Here is a 26,891-nt window from a genome sequence, read left to right on the forward strand (position 1 = left end):
TTATTGTTTCGTTGAAAAATATGGGACGCACAATCCGACGTCTCGAAATTGCAATCCAAACTCCTATTTTCACAGAATGAAGTGGTTCCTCTTGAATACAGAATGGATTTGCAGTACTCCACATACGAGAATTTTGCGAATTCATATACCCGATAAATGAAACCACGCCTCGTCAGTGAAAAACGTTTCAAATGGCTCTTAGCACTGTGGGACTTAACATCTGAGGCCATCAGCCCCTAGACTTAGAAATACTTAAACCTAACTAACCTACGGACAACACACACATCCATGCCCGGGGCAAGATTCAAACCTGCGACCGTAGCAGCAGCGCGGTTCCGGACGAAAGCTCCTAGAACCGCTCGGTCACAGCGGGCGGCATAAACGTTTCATTAAGAATATCCCTTCTATTTGATTGAACGAAATTTTTGAACCATTGACAATAATGCAGTCTCTTGCCATGTTCAGTATTATTCAGTTCTTGCACGACTATCACTTTGTGTGGGAAAAGTTCTAATTTTTTCCTTACAGCTGTGTGATGCCGTTCCGACACTAATATCGATTTCCTGGTTCAAAATGGTTCAAATGGTTCTGAGCACTACGGGACTTAACATCTGAGGTCATCAGGCCCGTAGAACTTAGAACTACTTAAACATAACTAACATCACACACATCCATGCCCGAGGCAGGATTCGAACCTGCGACCGTAGCGATCGCCCGGTTCTAGACTGAAGCGCCTAGAACCGCTCGGCCACACTGTCCGGCCTCGATTTCCTGGGTGAGTTTTCTTAATGACTTGTTGGGACTCATGGACATTTCATCGGAAATATCGAGTAGTTTATCCTCAGACAAAACGCTAAAATGACCACTTCTCGGTGCATCTGTAACTGAACATCTACTTCGAAATTTATTAATCAAATCTCGCACATTATCGCGATGTGGGAGTGTTGTCTCAGAGAAAACTCAATTAAATGTTTGACTAACTGATACTGTATTAACCGCAAGCTTTGGACACTTGTTCGATTAAAAACACACGTTCTTCAATAGTTAGAATTTTAACAGTGACAAAAACGAAACAAACGAACAAAGGAACTAAACTTAAACGTTCACGTCAACACGTAACGACACACACCAACGATACTACTGACGCTGGCTGAGATAAACGAAACGGTGGAATGTTGAGAGAGTCCACTAGTAGGGAAGTAACACAGGCAGGCGAACAATCACGGCACGCGAGGCTAACGATCGTACGGCACTGCGGAGAGACTTTTTCAACACCCCTTATAATGCAGCTGCGGTGTTTGTAGCATACACATTCACAGGACCGTCTTGTAGGGCTTGGAGAAGATTAATAGATCCTGGCCCAAAAGTTACTTCCGGTAATTTTATCGCACTTTTACTTAAAACTGACCATTATACTTCATACTTCATTCAACAGTACCGAGTTCTTACATGTAAATGATATATTGTCCGGACGTGATTGTATGTTATTTCAATTTTTACCGGCTAACACATTTGCTGGGAGAATAACAACGTATTCAGTATGTACGGGAAACATTAGTGAATCTTTTTACAATTGTTGCCTCATCAGTTTTTCTAATCAAATCTCTCAACATCGACAGGAATGAAAGTACCAGAAAGCGCCGGGCTTTTCCTTCTAGGAGTTCCTCGCTGAGGATCGTAACATGTATCTGTTCCTGAATCTCAATCGGAGTTTGCCTCCATTGAGGGAAATATTTTGCTTACAGACTGAAGCTTGTTCTGTCTACAACTTGTTCCATAGGAGCATTAAGAACTAATGTGGGTCAAAAGTGAACTCGCTATTGTCTTTCGTGACGAAGCTACTTGTTACTATAGTGATAAATTACAGCAGTAATTACGTTGTTTTGGGGCAGCATTGTGTCAGTGACAGAGGAGAGATGCTGCAGATATCACTAATGAGTAGGTTCTGGCAGCGGATAATACAAATGTGGCGTAAAGTGCTTTTGTGCCCTGGCGCTCACAACAGGAACGAGTGAAGCATCGTGCCAGAGAAAATCGTTTCTGGTTATATAGTAGCTGTTACCCCGATAACGTAAACAATACAGTTAGTTCTGATCAGAAGCACACTTCTAAGATGTGAAGTGGGCTTAAGAGTGTAATACAGTTGCTTTCAGAGACGTATAATTTACAAAATGAATTATTTACATGTTGAATGGATCATTTTGCACGCTAAATCGTAATGATGTGGATCGAATAATTATATAAGGGGCGTTCAATAAGAAACGAGCCGGAGGCATAATTACAGAAACCAGTACCCGTATGTTAGAAGAATTTACCCTGGCTGTTGAGACACTTGTCCCACTGTGACACAAGGTTTTGAATGGCTGTCTCATTAAATTCCCGGGGCTGCGATGTTAACCATTTCCACACGTACAACTGGACATCGTCGTCCAAACGAGTACAGGAAAGGTTATGCTGACGTTCTTATTTGACCAAGAGAGCCCCCTTCTGATTCACTTAGTGCAGCACGGGACAACAGTGAATGCCCAGCGTTACTCGCAAACCTTGACCACCCTTCGCCAGGCATCAGATAAAAGTGACCAGGAAATTTCACCCGTGGGGTCATTCTGCTCCACGACAATGCAAAGCCTCATACGGCCAACACAGTCGCGTCACTCCTGCAGAAATTCAAATACGACGTTCTCGGTCACCCTCCATACAGTCCGGACCTCTCTCCCTGTGATTACGCTATTTTTGGTCCCCTTAAAAAGGCTCTGAGGGGCAAACGATTCACCTCGGACGACGACATCCAGCTGTACGTGCGGAACCGGTTAACATCGCAGCTCTGGGAATTTTATGAGACAGTCATTCACCACCCTGTTTCACAGTGGGATAAGTATCTCAACAGCCAGGGTCAATACTGCTAACATGATGGTTGGGTCACTATGTTTTCGAAACAGGAACAACAGAGTTCGATCAAGACTGAGTGTGCTAGAGATCGTACAGCAGAGGCCGTACATCACTTGCGACCAGCTTTGAAAAAGAAGCAACGACACTTTCTGCGCAACCCAACCATCATTTTGTTTCTGTAATTATGCCTCCAGCTCGTTTCTTTCTTGAACGCCCCTTATACGTAGGTTGGAACTTAAATAGTGGCAACACTGCTGTGGAGACACTATGCAATGAAATCCACTATTGTCGCCGATAGCACACGCTGTTGACATAGCTACCTTACCTCCGAGTAAATAGACTCCCCCTTCCCACGTCACCGGCGTGCGCACAATCGAGCGGTCTAAAATAACGGTGTCACTATGTTTTCTAAACAGGAACAACAGATTTCGATCAAGACTGAGTGTGCTAGAGATCGTACAGCAGAGGCCGTACATCACGTACGACCAGCTTTGAAAAAGAAGCAACGACACTTTCTGCGCAACCCAACCAACATTTTGCACGACGATTTGGAAATTTGTGGTAAGGTCTTATGGGCAAAACCTGCTGAGGTCATCGGTCCATAAGCTTACAAACTACTTAATCTGACTTAAACTAACTTATACTAAGGACAACACATACACCCATGCCCGAGGGAGGACGCGAACCTCTGACGGGTGGAGCCACGCGAACCGTGACAATGCGCCCGAGACCGCTCGGCTACCCCGCGTGGCAGTAAGCCAATGCGTTTGCGCGTACAGCGTAAGCTGTGGCAGTTCTGTTCCGTCGAAGGGACTGGGAAGTGCTGTACCATCCACCATACTCCCGGACTTAAGTGCTTGTGACTTTGATTTCATTCTGAAGATGAAGGCACCACTCATCAGCATTCAACTTCTTCTTTCTTCTGGTAGACAAAACAAATGGCATACTAGGAACAAGAGTACCATATGGCACTTTTGCTAGTATTGCTGTTGTCTCAGCTATACTCCAAGTCTTCCACGCCAAAATGTTAGCATCTGGAAATGCTTCAAGGCCACCACAGTTTGCATGATTACCCCAAACAACAGCCAAGGTAAACCATGTTGAACCTCCAAACACAGCTTGTACATCACAGGTGAAGTTCAGACGCAATCCACGAAAAACACTTGGTCCTCCAATCAATTGCTGTTTTGTAACAACTAAAACGGCTTCTGATACCAAATGTAACAGTTGTGTTACTATATGTGACACTTCTGTCACTAAATGTAACTGGGTTTTCTCTTTTGATGCTGTCAATTGTCAGGATGAGCATTCTAAAGCATTCTGTCATGGTGAAAATATTAAATAAATTAACTTTTCTCTCTTAACAACATGTGGGCAGGGTGGGTTCATCCTTGGCTCAGGTATGAGGTCGAATGAAACATCATTTTTACATAACTTTTATTGAAGATTTGTACAACTGTATCTTACGGAATGTTCTGGTTCGGAGAGCGGCAGCTGTGTCGTTTGTGAAGTCTTCTGCTGCGGCAGCGGCGGCGGCGGCGGCGTCTGAGTACGCGTAGCGGTGTGTATCTCGTGTCGCCGTCTCGCCCAGCTGACTGGAGACGCGCACTTTAATTATTGCGAGCGAAATCGTGCATCGGATGATACCTTGGGTGTCGCGTCCCAGTGTTTCTCTTCTCTAAGCGGCCGCGTGTGTTCTGCGTCGGCCAGCGGAGCGGCGCGGCGGGGAAGGCCAGTGTGGCGGACTCGAACCACGGACTCCCGCTCGGCAGTCTTCGGCTGTCAGGTATTCATCCCAGCTCACAGGTGACTACTGATGTGAGGCCGTCTCCTTCCCGTCCTCACGAGTCACCCGGGTACGTAAAAATCAGACTTCAAATACCCTTTAACTTATGTCTTCGGGCGCCACGGCTGCTGCTTGCTATTCCATTACAGCGGCGGACTTGCTTCGTCTGTGCATGATGCAGACTCTTCTTGCATGACGGTCTTCAGCACCGAAACTGACTGAAAACTTCTTCGTCTTCTTCGTCTCACCTCTCCGTCTCCGTCTCCGTCTCCGTCTTCGTCTTCTTCCCCGTCTTCATCTGTCTGGCCCACTGCGTCTCGCGTATTTATTCACTTCAGTTTACTGGAGGTGAACGACTTTACGGTCATTGCCTCTTCTGTCACGTTGAGAAGCTCCTCGAAGAATCTTCTTAACGTCGGTCATTGGCTCTTGGAATGTAGGCGAGGGCCTTTGATCCCATGTGACGACTGAGAAACACGTGAGCCGGTCATTGCCTCTTCTGTCACGTTGAAAAGCTTCTCGAAGAATCTTCTTAACGTCGCTCATTGGCTCTTGGGATGTAGGCGAGGGCCTTTGCTCACATACGACAACTGAGAAACACGTGAGCCGGTCGGGCGATGCCCTGACGGCTGAATCGACAGCGCCCGCGTATGTGGAACTTGCTGACTTCGCGGTCATTGTCTCTTCTGTTCTGCTGTTCGGCCCGCTGTTTGCGAGTATGTAACTCTCTAAGCTAAACCAAGTTTTTCATTTATATTCTAATTTCTAGTTCACTTTGATTTCACTAATTTATTTACTTAAGTACCACTCAACAGTTTGGAAAACTGCCCAGCCAAATCAATATCAATGGCCTTTAAGGACCTGTACACAGCCGGCGACGACGGTAACCTAGACGTCGCAGAGGCATTGCTGAGGTACGTTAATACAAGTGAACGTAGCAAGCCAACACCCAGTTAGACCCAGTGCTATGCTTCCGCACTCCTCGATGTTCGCAGAGATTCGACAGGCAGTAAACCGCTCCATTCGCACCATCAACGGAGCAGGCACTGCTAACGGTATACTACGCCTTGCACATCGCTGGCAAAGGGCTCTACACAACGCTGGTGACTACTTCAAAGCACAGTAGCAGGTGCCAACATGGAACTCTTTTGTATCGGCTGTGAATAAATAGTTGCCACTATTTAAGTTACAACCCTCGCACATTCACATCCAAATTAATTTGTAAATATTGTTACATTAAAAAAAATTATGATTCAGTAATTCTACCTGAACATTTCAATAGCAGAATTTTTCTACGGTGTAAAACAGGTTGACAAGGAATTTCAGTTGGTTTTCAAATTTTACTTTGTTGTTTGTCAGGCATTTTATATAATACAAAGAGTGTTTAAGATGAAGTTTATGCCTCTGTAACTTACAAAATAATCGGTGAGAGGAATATTTGTTGAAATACGGCCATATAAGAAACGTTAAAATTACTGCAAGATTATGAACGTAGTTTATTGAGTTTTCCAAATGCTGTAGCAACTGAGATAGAACGCTTTAAATAGAACGTTAGCTTTCCCTATCATTTAGTTGACGTATTTAAACGAGCCATTTACAAACCAAGTGGAATGACAATTCTATCACGTTTAGTTTGGAAGCTAAAAAACTTCAAACTGTTAGGGGATGGAACGTGCTGTGCATAATGCTAGGCCGTGGGCTGATGGATTATCTTTCGGCAGAATGTTGATTTAAGTGAGATGTTCAAAGGTGATCGTATGTTCCTGAAATCACAACGTAATGCGCCTTGTAAGCGACCTGCGTACGAGATGCAACGTCTCCAGTGTCACTGAGCAAGCTTCCACGATACGCCGTTTAAACTCATCTACTGTTGTGGGTTCACAGACATACATACGATTCTTCCCATATCAACATAAAAAGAAATCTACTGCAGCCGTGCGGGGCATTCACGAGGACTACAGCGCATCAACCGTCTTCCAAGGAAACTGTTGTAGAGTTCTTGCACAACATCACCCCCAGAATGGGCTGGGTGGCCATCGCGATGCATCCACATACGGCCTCCCATATCTAGACGGAAATTTTCAAGGAGAGAATCTAAATTATCAAGATTAAAAGCTCGTTATATCTCATCTGTCAGTATACCTTCGAAGTCGTGTGAACCGATGCTTGAATTCTCAGGGATTCAACACGTCTAACACTTTGGAATTTTCTAGATCCCAAAGTAAACACAAGAAATCCACTCACCTGGTTTAAATATATCAGTTACTTGACAGATAAAAACTAACATTTTCTTTAAAAAGTTATGTCCCGTTGCTGTAACTTTCTGGAACATACCACAATAAACTATGTTCACAACATGGTAGAAAGTGCAACATTTCATATGTGGACCTATCTCAGTTACTATTCCAGTCATCTACTATTCTGAAGTTACGGTACACGGGCAAGGTTCGACCATCAAGATTTATGAAATGGGAAAAAAAATAAATGCATAATAGCACTTTTTCTGTAGTCCAGAGTGACGATTTGAAATTATTTTCAGTGTTTCATTGAGTGGGGCACTGTGCAAATTTTTCGAATGGGAGCGTTAATATTGGTGCTTTCTTTTTTTATATACAGGGTGGTCCATTGACGTGACCGGGCCAAATATCTCACGAAATAAGCGTCAAACGAAAAAACTACATAGAATGAAACTCTTCTAGCTTGAAGGGGTAAACCAAATGGCGCTATGGTTGGCCCGCTAGATGGCGCTGTCATGGGTCAAACGGATATCAACTGCGTTTTATTAAAATTGGAACCTCCATTTTTATTACATATTCGTGTAGTACGTAAAGAAGTATGAATGTTTTAGTTAGACCACTTTTTTCCGCTTTGTGATGGATGGCGATGTAATAGTCACAAACGTATAAGTACGTAGTATCACGAAACATTCATCTACATCTACCTCTACATGACTACTCTGAAATTCAGATTTAAGTGCTTGGCAGAGGGTTCATCGAATCACAATCATACTATCTCTCTACCATTCCACTCCCGAACAGCGCGCGAGATAAACGAACACCTAAACCTTTCTGTTCGAGCTCTGATTTCTCTTTATTTAGATGATCATTCCTAACTATGTAGGTTGGGCTCAACAAAATATTTTCGCATTCGGAAGAGAAAGTTGGTGGCTGAAATTTCGTAAATAGATCTCGCCGTGACGAAAAACGTCTTTGCTGTAATGACTTCCATTCCAATTCGCGTATCATATCTGCCACACTCTCTCCCCTACTACGTGATAATACAAAACGAGCTGCCCTTTTTTGCACCGTTTCGATTTCCTCCGTCAATCCCACCTGGTAAGGATCCCACACTGCGCAGCAATATTCTAACAGAGGACGAACGAGTGTAGTGTTAGCTGTTTCTTTAGCGGACTTGTTGCATCTTCTAAGTGTCCTGCCAATGAAACGCAACCATTGGCTTGCCTTCCCCACAATATTATCTATGTGGTCTTTCCAACTGAAGTTGTTCGTAATTTTAACACCAAGGTACTTAGTTGAATTGAAAGCCTTGAGAATTGTACTATTTATCGAGTATTCGAATTCCAACGGATTTCTTTTGGAACTCATGTGGATCACCTTAAACTTTTCGTTATTTAGCGACAACTGCCACCTGCCACACCATACAGCAATCTTTTCTAAATCGCTTTGCAACTGATACTGGTCTTCGGATGACCTTACTAGACGGTAAATTACAGCATCATCTGCGAACAACCTAAGAGAACTGCTCAGATTGTTACCCAGGTCATTTATATAGATCACGAACAGCAGAGGTCCCAGGACGCTTCCCTGGGGGACACCTGATATCACTTCAGTTTTACTCGATGATTTGCCGTCTATTACTACGAACAGCGACCTTCCTGACAGGAAATCACGAATCCAGTCGCACAACAGAAACTATACCCCATAGGCCCGCAGCTTGATTAGAAGTCGCTTGTGAGGAACGGTGTCAAAAGCTTTCCGGCAGTGCGGACGGTATTTGCTTCGTGATGCTTTACCCGTGTTAAAATGGACCGTTTACCAATTGCTGAAAAGTTCGATATCGTGTTGAAGTATGGCTATTGTGATCAAAATGCCCAACGGGCGTGTGCTATGTATGCTGCTCGGTATCCTGAACGACATCATCCAAGTGTCCGGACCGTTCGCCAGATAGTTACGTTATTTAAGGAAACAGGAAGTGTTCAGCCACATGTGAAACGTCAACCACGACCTACAACCAATGATGATGCCCTAGTAGGTGTTTTAGCTGCTCTCGCGGGTAATCCGCATATCAGTAGCAGAAAAATTGCGCCAGATCCGAGAATCTCAAAAACGTTGGTGTTGAGAATGCTAAATCAACATCGATTGCGCCGGTAACAAATTTCTATGTACCAGGAATTGCACGGCGACGACTTTGAACGTCGTGTACAGTTCTGCCACTGGGCACAAGAGAAATTACGGGACGACGACAGATTTTTCGCACACTTTCCATTTAGCGACGAAGCGTCATTCACCAACAGCGGTAACGTAAACCGAAATAATATGCACTATTGGACAACGGAAAATCCACGATGGCTGCGACAAGCGGAACATCAGCGAACTTGGTGGATTAATGTATGGTGCGGCATTATGGTAGGAAGGATAATAGGCCCCCAATTTATCGATGGCCTACCTGTTATCAACTGATCGTCTAAAATTGTTAGCCATACGTTTGTGACTATTACAGAGCCGCCTATCAACATGCGAAAAAAGTTGTCCAACTAAAACACTCATATTTCCTTACGTACTACACGAATATGAAATAAAAAATGGGAGTTCCTTAAAAAAAAAACGCAGTTGATATCCGTTAGACTTTCGGCAGCGCCATCTAGCGGGCAAACCATAGCGCCATCTGGTTCCCCTCCTCAAGCTAGACAAGTTTCGTTCTTTGTAATTTTTTCGTTTTACGCTTATTTCGTGAGATATTTGGCCCGTCCACGATCAATGGACCATCCTGTGTCCACTGATATAAATATTCGGTAAATCACTGTGAAGTGCATTGCGGAGGGTAATTAGCATAGTACTGCGTGTTAGTGCTTTCTCCTGTTATAATTAAGTATAAAGCATGGGTGCAATAACTGCCTAAATCTCTCTCTCTGTGTCTGTGTGTGTGTGTGTGGTAATTAATCTGAATCCTGTGTTGTCGGTCGCTACGAGTGGGATATATAGAGATATGAGGAATAGTTCTAGACTTTTCAGTTAATATTGATTTCACATATTTAATAAGCGAGGTTTTGCTGTATAACTGGCGTCTGTCTTCGAGAATCTACCAGTTGAGGATTTTCAGATTTCCTTAGACGGTCTCATGTGTCAACCATAACGACGGCCAGTAGTAAACTTCTGTATAAGGCTAATATATTTGAGCAATATTTTTAAATGGAACCCACTAGCAACTTCTACGCAACCTCATTTGTCGGCTGTATTTTCCCACTGTCATCAAATGTCCTGAAATCCTGCAGCTGCCTTGCTGAGCCTATGTGACCGCACCTTATACCACTACAAACTGCTACACCTAGGTATTGACTGATACCAACTGTGATTTACTTCGGCGATAGCCAATGGATACCACTTTTCAGTGTTTCGTGTAGTGTGCAATGATATATTTCCGAGTATTTAAGCAGGCCGGAGTGACCGTGCGGTTCTAGGCGCTACAGTCTGGAGCCGAGCGACCGCTACGGTCGCAGGTTTGACTCCTGCCTCGAGCATGGATGTGTGTGATGTCCTTGGGTTAGTTAGGTTTAATTAGTTCTAAGTTCTAGACGACTGATGACCTCAGAAGTTCAGTAGCATAGTGCTCAGAGCCATTTGAACCATTTTAACATTTAATGCACTGCCAGTCCTTGCACTAAGTCAAAATATTATGAAGATCTGACTGGAAATTGGTGCAAATCTCTTTTCAGCCAGTATTTCACTATATGCAAGTTCATCATTCGCAAAAACGTTTACATTACTGTTAACATTATCTGTCAGGTAATTAACATACAGCGTGAACAACAAGGATCACAACACACTTTCATGAGGCAGGTCTGAAGTTGCTTCTACAGTTGCCTGTGAACGTCCGTTCACGGTAACATTCTTCGTCTTCCCTAGCAAGGAAGTAGCTACGCTGATGGTGATTATTAAAAATGGCTCAAATGGCTCTGAGCACTATGGAACTTAACATCTGAGGTCGTGAGTCCCCTAGACCTAGAACTACTTAAACCTAACTAACCTAAGGACATCACACACATTCATGCCTGAGGCAGGATTCGAACCTGCGACCGCAGCAGCAGCGCGGTTCCTGACTGAAGCGCCTAGATCCGCTCGGCTACAGCGGCCGGCGGTGATTATTTTGGCTACTGTTAAACATCTACATTGCCTGTGTTCCCTCCAATACTATGAGTGAAAGCTGGTGACATTTTTGGCAAGCAATAAGAGGTTCACATTTCGGGAGTTTCGTCGTAAGCTACTGTTAAACAATTGCCGGTGCTTTGATCTGATATCGTATCGATACTTAGTCAATGGGTAACTGACTAAAAAACTGCAACACAAGCAAGACAAGGGAATCTTCATAATTTTATAAAACCTAAATTATTGGTTCAAATGGCTCTGAGCACTATGGGACTCAACTGCTGAGGTCATAAGTCCCCTAGAACTTAGAACTACTTAAACCTAACTAACCTAAGGACAACACACACATCCATGCCCGAGGCAGGATTCGAACCTGCGACCGTAGCGGTCGCGCGGTTCCAGACTGTAGCGCCAGAACCGCTCGGCCACCGGCGGCCGGCCCTAAATTATTCTGCTCTCTCTTGTAGGAATAGAATGTAGGAATATATTTCTTTCACAAATGTTGCAATTTGCAGTGCAGCTACAACTTATTTTACGTGTACCTTTCTATGGTTCTATATAAACGAATGTACAGTTACCAACTGGGACAAAGAAATGAGAGGTGAGAGCGATTAGTAGCGTTCTGCACACGAAATAAATTGGTCGTAAAGAATACTATCTTCCAGCATCGTCCAAGCAGGAGATACAGGTGGAAAGCGCCAAGAGACATACGAAGGGTACAAATATATTACATATTGGTAACAGAAACATTCAAGAAATAGGTGAAGGATAGCAGACGCTACCCTGGATCTGATGTCACCAGCGGATATGATGCGTCGCGAACTAAAGTTCAAAAGATTGAAGGTGGAAGAACAAAATAGAGGAAAGTATCTAAGCTGAAAGACGTCCACCCAAAATCTGTACTGTAACAATTGTATTGTTAGGTCGGGAGTAAAGTCAAGCAGAAACTAAAGAGACCTGCTGTTAGATTCTGGTTACTGTAGTGATTCACAGTTCGTTTAAATCGCACATGTATGATACTGCACTTTTCAAAGAGTCTGGTGTTCATCTGTGCTTTGCTTATTTCGAACTGTACATTTAACATTTCTGCATGGTGCAGCAGAGCCAGCGTTGCACTCGCATTGTTGGCACGCAGCTGGCAATACAGTCTGTTTCAAGAGTTTATACTCGCTAGGTTATTTCATTATGTTGAAAGTCTGATGTGTATTCAATTTTTTTTTTTAATTTAAAATTTGTTACCAGTCTACAAACGTCCAATCGTTGCTCCTACCATACGCACTCGAAGAGCATTCATGTTATCACAGATTTGTGTGATTTATCACTGCTTAACACGGTTTTGAAAATGAAAAACACAGTTTGTGCGTATCCACTTGATTTTTGGACTTCTCGTAAGACATATAGCACAAATATTGATTATTGCTACGTATCATAGTTTCACACAACAGACAATCTTCATACCAATTTACAGTTATACAGCAATGATATTTGTTCAAGTCTACATTTGGTATTATGTCGAACATAAGGGCGAAAATCATATACTGTATTGAGTGTCATATAAAAAATGACTGATAAATCTTCTACATTTGTCTTGATCAATAGACCACTTTCGAACCGTGTAGATTTCATTACATCTCCAATAGTTGGTATTTTTTGTTTATTGTGATTTATTATTATTCATTCACAATCGATTAAATCTCGTAATTAGTATATTGGAACAGATGCTCATATTCGGTACACCTACCAGTAAGTAGCTCAAAGAGCTAACAGCAAAGCAAAACCCGAAAGTTAAAAATACCCAAAGTGGTACACCTGAATGATAATGCTCCAAACAGAGCAAATGAGAAGAAAGCAAACATGTGGACTAGCTCTCAATTACTATCCGTTCGTCTGTGTGCACTACATAAATCAAGATAAAGTACATTCATGAGTCATCCACATTCATAGATACATGATATACTTAAAGTTATACATATGTACCCTAATATAAGCTAGGTAGACAATACCAGAAAATCATATTTATATTAATAAATTAACTGTTTAAATAAATTAGTGGTTGATCTTTCAGTATTGAAACTTCAAAGCTATAAATTCTTTATTTCTTCCCTTGTGGGAAGTTAGAGTTGATCAGGAATTGAAATTACAGTTAAACATATCACCTGGTCATACATGACCTAAAAGAAACCATTATAAACAAAGACACATGAGTAAAAGACTTTACAATAAAACTATTCTGTAACTACTATTTATATATTTTACACTGCTACTTGTTCACCGAATATATTTTGGTACCTGCAATCAGTGAAGTGTGGTTCTTATTGCAAATATTTCTTAAGGTCTCTATGATAATAGAGACCCTTTATACTACCAATATTAACGTCTTGCAGTAAACAGCAACCGTCATGAAGAATATAAATAATCTTGAAAGGCCCTTTATGTAGTAGGTGCCACTTATTATTTTTCTTCCTAATTAGCGGTGGCTTAGGTTGCGTTCGAAGCAGTACTAGTGCGTCGACTGAGTACTTCTGTTTATTGGTAAGCTTCTTGTCGAATTTCCTTTTGTGAACTTTGGCCTGGCCATTTATATTGTATAATGTTATATTGAGCTTTTGTTGGTGTTTAATCCTTTGGTCCTGAATCTTTGGAACTGATTAACCCATTCATTTACTTCGTCTTTCTCTTCCCCCATTAATTCAGTTGGTATGAAACGAGTAGAAATGTGGAGTATGTTATTATAGATTTCCATGTAGCTGTTAAGATATTCAGCCCACTAAGTGTGTTTGTTGTGGGCGTACGTCCTAATGAATCAATTTTATTCTCGAATGTCCTCTCCTCAGGATTACTGCTATGTGAGAAATGCGAGATGAGGACATGTTTGATACCATTACCGTCCATTAGAGCCTCCCATCTGTCTCCTGTGAGCTATGAAGCATTATCAGTGAGCACAGTTATTGGGCAACCAAAAGATTTTATGTATTCGCCTGTTTGCTTTCTCTCAATGCTGCTTGCCGTTGATGTCTGGAGAGGATATATCCTTATGTACTTTGTGAACAAATAATACACCGCTAAAATGTACTTTACCCCTCCTCTTGCAGTAGGTACGTGTCCCGTAATGTCAATTGCTGTGATTCCTCCTGAACGTCTTGCAACACCTGAGATGCAAACCCGTGTCCCTCCAAACATTAGTCAGTTTAACCTTTTGTCAGATGTTGTAGGTTCTGATAACTCCTTGCACCATTTTCTTTAAGTTTGGATAGTAACAGTATTGATTGATCTTCATGGTACGTTTAGCAACACGGAAATGTCCCCAGACTCGATGTGCAGACCATATTGGATCTTTGAGTTGATTGGAAGGAATGCACACCAGCGAGTGACTATCTTGGTTGCCTGAATTGTAGAAGAGGATGTTTTTATTTATTCGATAGTACTGACGTTTTATTGCCGCAATGTGTTGATAATATTTCTCCACATTGGGTAATCTCTTGGTATTATTGCACTTCCTTCCATAGTACAAGATGTCTCTTCCTTTATACTTTATCTTTAATCCATAAGATCATGTACTTGGTGGAGTTTTCTACTACTGCCGCAAATTCTGATAAGCCCTGCTACAATCTTGCTAACACATCAGCGACGACATTATCCGGACCATCTACATGCATTATCTCTGCAGCACGAGCGTCCACCTTGCTAATCTTCTGTGTGAAAGTTTGCAAGTCAACATGAAGCTTAGGGCTTGGTGATCGCACATGACCTTCACATGTTTTCCATATGCATAATACCTAAACTTTTTAAAAGCAAAGAATACTGCTAATGCCTCAAGTTCGGTTAATCTATGTGATCTTTCTTGCACTTCTTTTAGATTACTGCTGGCGAACCCAATCATTTTAATCTCCAGCTTATCTTCATTTGTGTCGTCTGAAATAGGCATGGGCCGATTCCGTAATTTGAAGCATGGGTCGCAATGTAAAAGTCTTTTGACATATCTTTCTGACTAAGAATAGGTGCATTCACTAGTATCTCTTTAATGCTGTCAAAGTGCTTTTTACATTCTGGTGTCCTTCTGGTGTCTGGTTTTCTTCAATAAACTCAGTAGTGCATCGCTATTCAGTTGATGTATTGTTAGGAACCAGCAGAAGAACGAGGCTAGGCCAAGGAAACTTTTTAGTTGCTTGTTTTTGCGGAGGTGAGGAACATTTTCTATTACCTCCATTTTACTCTGATCTGGCTTGATTCTGTGAGACGAAATAATATGCACTAAAATTTAATTTCTTGGTGGGCAAACTTCGATTTCTTCAGGTTTACTGTGACACCCCTTGTAGAAAACGTATCTAAAACATCTTGTATCAATTGAAAGTGTTCTTCCCAAGTGTAAGATGCAGATAATAGGTTGTCCAAATAAATAGTAACCTGATCTAGTAGCTGGGGTCCTAGTACATTATACAGGGCTGCTATAAATACGCCAGCACTAATGTTTACACCAAATTGGGAGAATACAAAATCGGTCCTACACCCATGAACCATGGACCTTGCCGTTGGTGGGGAGGATTGCGTGCCTCAGCGATACAGATGGCTCTACCGTAGGTGCAACCACAACGGAGGGGTATCTGTTGAGAGGCCAGACAAACGTATGGTTCCTGAAGAGGGGCAGCAGCCTTTTCAGTAGTTGCAGGGGCAACAGTCTGGATGATTGACTGATCTGGCCTTGTAACACTAACCAAAACGGCCTTGCTGTGCTGGTACTGCGAACGGCTGAAAGCAAGGGGAAAGGGGAAACTACAGCCGTAATTTTTCCCGAGGACATGCAGCTTTACTGTATGATTAAATGATGATGGCGTCCTCTTGGGTAAAATATTCCGGAGGTAAAATAGTCCCCCATTCGGATCTCCGGGCGGGGACTACTCAAGAGGACGTCGTTATCAGGAGAAAGAAAACTGGCGTTCTACGGATCGGAGCGTGGAATGTCAGATCCTTAATCGGGCAGGTAGGTTAGAAAATTTAAAAAGGTAAATGGTTAGGTTAAAGTTAGATATAGTGGGAATTAGTGAAGTTCGGTGGCAGGAGGAACAAGACTTCTGGTCAGGTGAATACAAGGTTATAAATACAAAATCAAATAGAGGTAATGATGGAGTAGGTTTAATAATGAATAAAAAAATAGGAGTGCGGGTAAGCTACGACAAACAGCATAGTGAACGCATTATTGTGGCCAAGATAGACACGAAGCCCACGCCTACTACAGTAGAACAAGTTTATATGATAACTAGCTCTGCAGAAGATGAAGAAATTCATGAAATGTATGATGAGATAAAAGAAATTATTCAGATAGTGAAGGGAGACGAAAATTCAATAGTCATGGGTGACTGGAATTCGAGAGTAGGAACCGAGCGAGGTGGCGCAGTGGTTAACACACTGGACTCGCATTCGGGAGGACGACGCTTCAATCCCGTCTCCAGCCATCCTGATTTAGGTTTTCCGTGATTTCCCTAAATCGCTTCACGCAAATGCCGGGATGGTTCCTTTGAAAGGGGACGGCCGATTTCCTTCCCCATCCTTCCCTCACCCGAGCTTGCGCTCCGTCTCTAAAGACCTCGTTGTCGACGGGACGTTAAACAATAATCTCCTCCTCCTCCTCGAGAGTAGGAGAAGGGAGAGAAGGAAACATAGTGGGTGAATATGGATTGGGGGGAGAGAAATGAAAGAGGAAGCAGCCTGGTAGAATTTTGCACAGAGCATAATTTAATCATAGCTAACAGTTGGTTCAGGAATCATAAAAGAAGGTTGTATACATGGAAGAACCCTGGAGATACTAAAAGGTATCAATAGATTATATAATGGTAAGACAGAGATTTAGGAACCAGGTTTTAAATTGTAAGACATTTCCAGGGGCAGACGTGGACTCTGACCACAATCTATTGGTTATGAACTGTAGATTAAAACTGAAGAACCTGCAAAAAGGTGGGAATTTAAGGAGATGGGACCTGGATAAACTGACTAAACCAGAGGTTGTACAGAGTTTCAGGGAGAGAATAAGGGAACAATTGACAGGAATGGGGGAAAGAAATACAGTAGAAGAAGAATGGGTAGATCTGAGGGATGAAGTAGTGAAGGCAGCAGAGAATCAAGTAGGTAAAAAGACGAGGGCTAGTAGAAATCCTTGGGTAACAGAAGAAATATTGAATTTAATTGATGAAAGGAGAAAATACAAAAAACGCAGTAAATGAAGCACGCAAAAAGGAATACAAACGTCTCAAATATGAGATCGACAGGAAGTTCAAAATGGCTAAGCAGGGATGGCTAGAGGACAAATGTAAGGATGTAGAGGCTTATCTCACTAGGGGTAGGATAGATACTGCCTACAGGAAAATTAAAGAGACCTTTGGAGAAAAGAGAGCCGCTTGTATGAATATCAAGAGCTCAGATGGAAACCCAGTTCTAAGCAAAGAAGGGAAAGCAGAAAGGTGGAAGGAGTATATAGAGGGTCTATACAATGGCGATGTACTTGAGGACAATATTATGGAAATGGAAGAGCATGTAGATGAAGATGAAATGGGAGATACGATACTACGTGAAGAGTTTGACAGAGCACTGAAAGACCCGAATCGAAACAAGGCCCTGGGAGTAGACAACATTCCATTGGAACTACTGACGGCCTTGGGAGAGCCAGTCCTGACAAAACTCTACCATCTGGTGAGCAAGATGTATGAGACAGGCGAAATACCCTCAGAATTCAAGAAGAATATAACAATTCCAATCCCAAAGAAAGCAGGTGTTGACAGATGTGAAAATTACCCAACTATCAGTTTAATAAGTCACAGCTGCAAAATACTAACGCGAATTCTTTACAGACGAATGGAAAAACTGGTAGAAGCCGACCTCGGCGAAGATCAGTTTGGATTCCGCAGAAATGCTAGAATACGTGAGGCAATACTGACCCTATTACTTATCTTAGAAAATAGATTAAGGAAAGGCAAACCTACATTTCTAGCATTTGTAGACTTAGAGAAAGCTTTTGACAATGTTGACTGGAATACTCCCTTTCAAATTCTAATGGTGGCAGGGGTAAAATACGGGGAGCGAAAGGCTATTTACAATTTGTACAGAAACCAGATGCCAGTTATAAGAGTCGAGGGGCATGAAAGGGAAGCAGCGGTTGGGAAGGGAGTGAGACAGGGTTGTAGCTTGTCCCGGATGTTATTCAATCTGTATATTGACCAAGCAGTAAAGGAAACAAAAGAAAAATTCCGAGTAGGTACTAAAGTCCATGGAGAAGAAATAATAACGTTGAGGTTCGCCGATGGCATTGTAATTCTGCCAGAGACAGCAAATGACTTGGAAGAGCAGTTGAACGGGATGGACAGTGTCTTGAAAGGAGGATATAAGATGAACATCAACGAAAGCTAAACGAGGATAATGGAATTTAGTCGAATTAAATCGGGTGATGCTGAGGGAATTAGATTAGGAAATGAGACACTTAAAGAAGTAAAAGAGTTTTGCTATTTGGGGAGCAAAATAACTGATGATGGTCGAAGTAGAGAGGATATAAAATGTAGACTGGCAATGGGAAGGAAAGCGTTTCTGAAGAAGAGAAATTTGTTAACATCGAGTATAGATTTAAGTGTCAGGAAGTCGTTTCTGAAAGTATTCGTATGGAGTGTAACCATGTATGGAAGTGAAACATGGACGATAAATAGTTTGGACAAGAAGAGAATAGAAGCTTTCGAAATGTGGTGCCACAGAAGAATGCTGAAGATTAGATGGGTAGATCACGTAACTAATGAGGAGGTATTGAATAGAATTGGAGAGAGGAGGAGTTTGTGGCACAACTTGACAAGAAGAAGGGACCGGTTGGTAGGACATGTTCTGAGGCATCAAGGGATCACAAATTTAGCATTGGAGGGCAGCGTGGAGGGTAAAAATCGTAGAGGGAGACCAAGAGATGAAAACATTAAGCAGACTCAGAAGGATGTAGGTTGCAGTAGGTACTGGGAGATGAAGAAGCTTGCACAGGATAGAGTAGCATGGAGAGCTGCATCAAACCAGTCTCAGGACTGAAGACAACAACAAAAACAACAACAAAAGAATCGGTAGCTTTTTCCAGCTAAGAGAAAAGCAGTATACTGAGTGGATTCCTTGGATAGTAATATTTGCCAAAATGATGACCACAATTCGATGGAAGTTAAAGATTTCTTGCCAGAGAACTTTTGTGTCTGGTCGTCGAGATTTCCAGGCCTATGCGTCATGCATCTAAGACTAGCTCTACGCTTTCGTCAACTTTCGTGATGGCTAATAAGGAGCTACTATAGGGTGAATTCGATGGCTTGATAATTCCCCAATCTTGCATTTATCTTATCTCTCTATTACCTCCTTCTTCTTCGTTCAAGCGACCGATTACGAAGCCATACTATAGGTCTGCTGCGGATACACATTCATATTATAAATATAACCTTTTATAACACCTGGCCGATCTATGAATACTTTTACACAGTTAGAGAATATATTTTTCGATTGCCAAGCTATGATTTTATCAATGTGTGAAGCTTCCTTCACTTTCTTCTCAATCATGACAGAGATGTCCTTCACATTGTTGTGAACATCATCCTTTTGGCTAGTATGGCATTCTTTCGTGTGATCATACTATAATATAAGCAATTTTTGTTCGTTATCCGGTATATTTACCGAGCTAGTCAGATGAAGGCCGGCCTCGAATTCCCGATTTACCTGTAAGGTTATCTTTTACTCCTGGTGCTTCAGTTTGCAAACTCCTTCGATGAGATCTATTATTGTTTCTTTATCCCAGATAAATTAGGAGCCCAAAATTATTGGTACAGACAGAGTTCCCATATCTAGGAACGCGCACTTGAGGTTATCATTTCCAAAGGAAGCCTCTATCTGCATTTGGAACTTCACCGTCTATGACTTCTTTTGCAAAGCTCCTATAACTTTACACTTGCTCCATGGAAGAACCAGTAATCGCTTTACTTTCAAAACCAACTTGAAAAATTGCCCACTTACCAATGAAATACGTGTACCAGTATCAAGGAGTGCTAAGCTAACAATTCCGTTTACAGAGGCATTCTGACATTACCCGTAAGTTTCGATTGTCAAGATTAAAAACTCTGGTTACTTCCGACTCTACCCTTTCCTTCACTTCGCTTTGTATTTTACTTTCAATTCTGTCTATGGCAGTAGTCAGCGTTTTAAAACTAGTTTCAAAGTTTCTGATTTCAGCATGCATATCATTTACTTTGGTGGAAATTTTTGCCAATTGTTTTATAGTGTCTTTGACTGCATTTATCTCCGCATTAAAGCGTGCTGACATTGCTTTATCCCTGGTGATTATCACTTGATTGATTTTTTGAACATTTCTTTTGTACCGCTGGATAAAGAACTGATTGATATGTTCTAAGAATTTTCTTTCTCTTTCCTATTCTTTTCACTCGCGTTGCACTTCTTTAAGGGCTTCTTCTTCCCAACATCGCTTTTCTTTTAAAACCTTTGCTTCTTACTGTTGCTGCTCTTTAAGAGCTTCTTCTTCCCTAGGTTGCTTTTCTACCAAATCCAATTTTTGAAGTAACAAAGTTAATGTATTATCATCTGGCACTGGCATAACTTAAGCATTGGTAGCTCCTGCCCTTTGCCAGGTGAAATTACTATAATTTTCTTCTAAAGCTTTCACCACAGGAGTACCACTTAACAGTGGCAACTCCTCATTTTCAATATCACTTGACATGCCCGGTAAAATAATATTATAATCAACATTTAATCTATCTAGCTCCTGCACTGAAGTGTGTAGAATTTGGCTCACTTGAGCACTTATCAGCGTGCTCATTCGTTTTAGCTTGCTTCTTAGGCCTAACCATGTTTATAAACAAATATTTCAAACAATAAAGCAATTACAATAAATTCCAGTGCTCAAAAACATTCTAAAACTAACACAAGAAATAATCACTACAACTAAAAGTGTGTTTGTGTACACAACAAATCACTAGAAACCAGAAAATATTTGAAAATGTTTCTTGTAGCCAGAATATGATACTGATACTTCTTATGGCTGGAGAGAGTATAACTATAGTGCTGTTAAATTTTTGTAGCATACTAACAGGTCTTAGCTGTATGCTAGTGTAATATCTGCATCTGTTCTTATATTTAGATAAAATGCAACGCTATCGGTGAAAAAGGGCTGCGCACTGCTTACAAAATGCAACGCTATCGGTGAAAAAGGGCTGCGCACTGCTTACAAATTTCTAAAGAAAATTATACATCACCTCAATTCCAGTTTGTTTAGACAAATACAATAATCATGCCAGGTGTCAGTCTGATATTTATTATCAGTATCTTGTACGTTCAGTTGGTACATGAAAAGAAAACAAAACAAACATGAACATTTTACAGTGGTAATGTACACACAAAAAGAAATACACTGATTACAATAAATATAATTACTATATTTTTACTCGGGCCCCACGTGACGTGGCGGAATTGTAATGGGTTTTGGATCTGTTTAGAGTTGTTGTGGTGATGTGTACATGTAACTGTAAAACGTATGAAAATGTAGCATCAAGAACAACAGTATTACCTGAAGGAAATAAATAATCTCTGATAATTCTTATTTACCTGCTGCTGAGCACAACTATAATGAATTATTTTGTCACACCTTGTCACTACAAATAAATATTGAAATGCTGTTTCACTAAATCAGTAAGCGACATTAAAATGCATGGACCGAATAATATATCACACCACAACAAAGTCAGTGATAAATTACTCTGAGAAAAATTAATCATACACACCATCCAAAAAAGTATTTCAATTACGTCAAGTCTAAGATTGTTCTACTGAATGTAATTTTCACTGTTAGAATAAAAAAATAATACATTACTTTCCGTTTTTTTCCTCGAAGTTCAAATATTGTAATATTGATGGAAAGAATTAATGTCTGATTACTTCTGCAGTTTGAAATTTTTGCTCCATACACTCACGTAATGGCGGCAGACAATGGAAGTCTGGATTGCTGCAGACTCAAAACTTAAAACATTCATATTTGGTTATCTAGTTACAAATAAAAGTCCGTACACTAGAATTCCATTTAGTAAACTGCAGATTGAATTCTTCTTTTGATCACTTATGACTACCTTTTACAATATTTAAAAGAACTGACCTCAGCTTGTCTTCGATCTCAGCCGCTTCATACGTTATAGAGAACCATAGAAGAAAGATGATTTCACAGACAATGCAATGCCAATACATTCTTGTAGTGGTATTTTCTTTTGTTATAAGCTTATTCTTTGTAGAAAATTGCTTATAAAAATAACAAAATTAATTGTTGTTGGAAATTAATTACATTTCAGAATATAATAATAAGTCACAATACAATAATAAGTCTTTTCTCAGTTCTCACATGTAGACTTGAAAGTCATTTCTGCAAAATTATTCATTACTTCATAGATCTTGAGCACTGTCGGCTCCAGTGGTGAGACAGAATATTGGCATTGACATTACGAAGTGAACCAGTTTAATTAACTGTGACGACTAATGGAAGAAGCTACAAAGAGAGTATGCAGAATTGCCCAGAACATGAGTTCTTTTAATAATAAGAAAACTGTATTGCTACAGGATATAAGCCTTTATGTGAGGAAACAAATGGTGAAGACCCGAGTGTGAAGCTTTGCAACATGCAGAAGCGCACTTTGTAAGTAGGGTGGAGAGAGGAGAGGAGAATCGGTGCATTCGAAATATGGTGCTAGAGGAGAATGATGAAAGTCAACTGGTGAGAAATGATCACGAACGGGGAAGTTTTCATTAGAACAAGAGAGAAAAAGTGTTTCATAAAGTAACTGAAGAGAAGAAGGGTTCAGTTGACAGGCCGTACACTCCGACATGATGATCTATTGAAAAGAATAAGTGAGGGTGTGGTATCGATAACGGTGCCACATAGTTTCAAAGGTTGGCACTACCACGAGACACCGACGGCAGCGCCCTCTAGCTGGTGCCGTGCAGCTCGACGAGCTCCGCGGCTGCTTCAGCCCATTTCATCGGGTGCAGCCAGCCAGGAAACTTCGCTTCAGCTTCGCACCACCTTGCAAGTTATGTAATATGTTTGCATATGTTTATTCACTAGTAAAGGTGCTTAAACTGATACCGCAGTACCTCTTCCTGTTCCTTAAGCCATGCGCTGCCTCCCAGGCGGGATACAAAAGAGGAAGCAGTAGACCGCAGACATTACGGAGGAAGACCCCGACGGGAGTGCATTAAACAAATAATAAAGGATGTGAACTGTTCTTCATACTATGATCTGCGAGGAGAATGGGGAGCTGCTAAAAACCAGCTTCGCAGCTGCAGACTCGAAAGAGAGAGAGAGAGATGTAGTGTGCAATAATATCATCATATGAACGTTTCCTGTTTTACCTTCAGAGTCGAAAACTAGAAGAAAATCATGGCTGCTAAATGTACCAAACGTGAATGTACACCTTAAACTTTAACATGCAGACACTGGTGTAGGATATTTATCGATATAAAGACTCTGGTTGTTATACAATGAAGAGCTTTATACACTCCTGGAAATTGAAATAAGAACACCGTGAATTCATTGTCCCAGGAAGGGGAAACTTTATTGACACATTCCTGGGGTCAGATACATCACATGATCACACTGACAGAACCACAGGCACATAGACACAGGCAACAGAGCATGCACAATGTCGGCACTAGTACAGTGTATATCCACCTTTCGCAGCAATTCAGGCTGCTATTCTCCCATGGAGACGATCGTAGAGATGCTGGATGTAGTCCTGTGGAACGGCTTGCCATGCCATTTCCACCTGGCGCCTCAGTTGGACCAGCGTTCGTGCTGGACGTGCAGACCGCGTGAGACGACGCTTCATCCAGTCCCAAACATGCTCAATGGGGGACAGATCCGGAGATCTTGCTGGCCAGGGTAGTTGACTTACACCTTCTAGAGCACGTTGGGTGGCACGGGATACATGCGGACGTGCATTGTCCTGTTGGAACAGCAAGTTCCCTTGCCGGTCTAGGAATGGTAGAACGATGGGTTCGATGACGGTTTGGATGTACTGTGCACTATTCAGTGTCCCCTCGACGATCACCAGTGGTGTACGGCCAGTGTAGGAGATCGCTCCCCACACCATGATGCCAGGTGTTGGCCCTGTGTGCCTCGGTCGTATGCAGTCCTGATTGTGGCGCTCACCTGCACGGCGCCAAACACGCATACGACCATCATTGGCACCAAGGCAGAAGCGACTCTCATTGCTGAAGACGACACGTCTCCATTCGTCCCTCCATTCACGCCTGTCGCGACACCACTGGAGGCGGGCTGCACGATGTTGGGGCGTGAGCGGAAGACGGCCTAACGGTGTGCGGGACCGTAGCCCAGCTTCATGGAGGCGGTTGCGAATGGTCCTCGCCGATACCCCAGGAGCAACAGTGTCCCTAATTTGCTGGGAAGTGGCGGTGCGGTCCCCTACGGCACTGCGTAGGATCCTACGGTCTTGGCGTGCATCCGTGCGTCGCTGCGGTCCGGTCCCAGGTCGATGGGCACGTGCACCTTCCGCCGACCACTGGCGACAACATCGATGTACTGTGGAGACCTCACGCCCCACGTGTTGAGCAATTCGGCGGTACGTCCACCCGGCCTCCCGCATGCCCACTATACGCCCTCGCTCAAAGTCCGTCAACTGCACATACGGTTCACGTCCACGCTGTCGCGGCATGCTACCAGTGTTAAAGACTGCGATGGAGCTCCGTATGCCACGGCAAACTGGCTGAAACTGACGGCGGCGGTGCACAAATGCAGCGCAGCTAGCGCCATTCGACGGCCAACACCCGCGGTTCCTGGTGTGTCCGCTGTGCCGTGCGTGTGATCATTGCTTGTACAGCCCTCTCGCAGTGTCCGGAGCAAGTATGGTGGGTCTGACACACCGGTGTCAATGTGTTCTTTTTTCCATTGCCAGGAGTGTATGTGATAATGTTTCCGAAGTGCTGCTTGTCGTTGTTTATTACCACACACAACATTTTGTCTGCATGCCTGGCAGACATCCTCGTGCAACACTGATATCAGCTAGCAACGTAACACAATTTCATTAGAGCTCTGTGTACCCTTCACGTATGCGTGAAGATCGTCGCTATAAATCCTAAGATCCTGCCAGTAGGCACCACACTCGAGGGCACAACTCCCAAACTCGGTTTTCTTTTGGTTTCAGCTCGCTGTAGCCATCAGTGAACTTTGTCGTCTCCCTTGAGAGAAAAGCGTGAAAAATGTAATTTCGTTCCTTACGCAACTGATAGCAAGTTTTCCAGTTAATAAGCTTTTCTACCATGCATACCTCACTTGAATCTTTATTAATGGTCTCCGCGAACTATTAGCATTAGCGACTGCCAATGCGGTGGCCGATGCACAATGACCAGTTTTTGTCCAAAGAGCTGGGTGAGTTCATTTTTTTATTCAGAAGAGGAGACAGACAAGCGCTTGCCACCTTTCGGCCAGCTGGTCATGACAGAATCGATTCACACGACCTGCAATCTTTTTCAAACGATTTTACAGAAAAATTCGATAAAAAATTAACTTTTGCTTTACTTGTAGATTTATATGACAGGTTCATTATGATGTGCCCATCATTTTGCTAATGGTCGTAGTTACTGTGACATTTTCTTGAAAGTGAGACTCTGCACGAAATTCGAAAAAGTTTGCAATGGAAAAAATGGTTCGCTTTGATTTTACGTCTTGTGCATATTACATAATATGATGCTGCATATGAAATTTAGCCAACATATTCAGTTCTTCATTAGACAAGGCTGTACATCTCTATCTGTCACCAATCTAGAGAAGACTGATCTGGCGTAGTACACTCATTTGCGATCGCACGACACCAGCGATGAAGCCGGAGTGAAGTATACACAACATTGCTCGTATTTCATAAACGGTTTGAGATATCGAAATGAGACTTTGGCAAATGATAGCACACAGAGAAGAGTGTTTTTACGTATGGTTAATATGCAAAACTTCATTTTCTACTCTGTTATTCGACTAATTACTAACTTTTCTGATGAATGAATGTAATTTTCACGGCCATTGATAGTTGGTGAAACAAGAAATGCTACGGTTTTTTGAACAACGTAACTGAAGTTATTAAATATTTGTTTTGTACCAAGGATGTGCTTTTTCATAAGATAGTGGCCTTACTTTTTCTCAGTTCTTAACAAATTTAATAAATCATTGTTTCAGAATTGTCTCACAATTAATCTGCACAACTTGTTATTGAGGTGAGACTGTGTAAACGCCGCTGTATTTTGGCAAAAGAAGCAAATTTTTTAACATGACAACAAGATAAATGTGTATCTCACTCGAAATTCACTACTCATGACTTTTCTCTGAAAGTCACAAATGTTTAAAAAACTAGGAGAAAATAAATCGCAGCATTTTCGGCGGAATTCTTTTTATGTAGTTATGAGTTTAGTATATGTACATCTTTACCATGAAATCAGACAAGGTCAACACCATGAAAGCAATAAGCAGGAGGAATACATAGACAAAACCTAAAATTTCTATGAGACAACAACATATCAAAGCTAACCAGCGACCCAACACAAATATACCAGAAAAATAAACAGACACTTCTAAAAACCAGTCACACATATTCACAAAACAGAAAGTGAAATGCCTAAAACAAAAGAACCCCAAGGCTCCTACAATGAACACCCCACTAAAGCTCTACAAGAGGGATATTCCGATATGCCCAAATAATCAAAGAAGAGGTGAAACATCTTTTTGAACAGTCACCAGGAAGGTTCGGCAAGGAGAGGACCTGCTTACTGTTTTCCAACAA

The sequence above is a fragment of the Schistocerca nitens genome, chromosome 1, assembly GCF_023898315.1.
Source record: "Schistocerca nitens isolate TAMUIC-IGC-003100 chromosome 1, iqSchNite1.1, whole genome shotgun sequence".
Classification (NCBI taxonomy): domain Eukaryota; kingdom Metazoa; phylum Arthropoda; class Insecta; order Orthoptera; family Acrididae; genus Schistocerca; species Schistocerca nitens.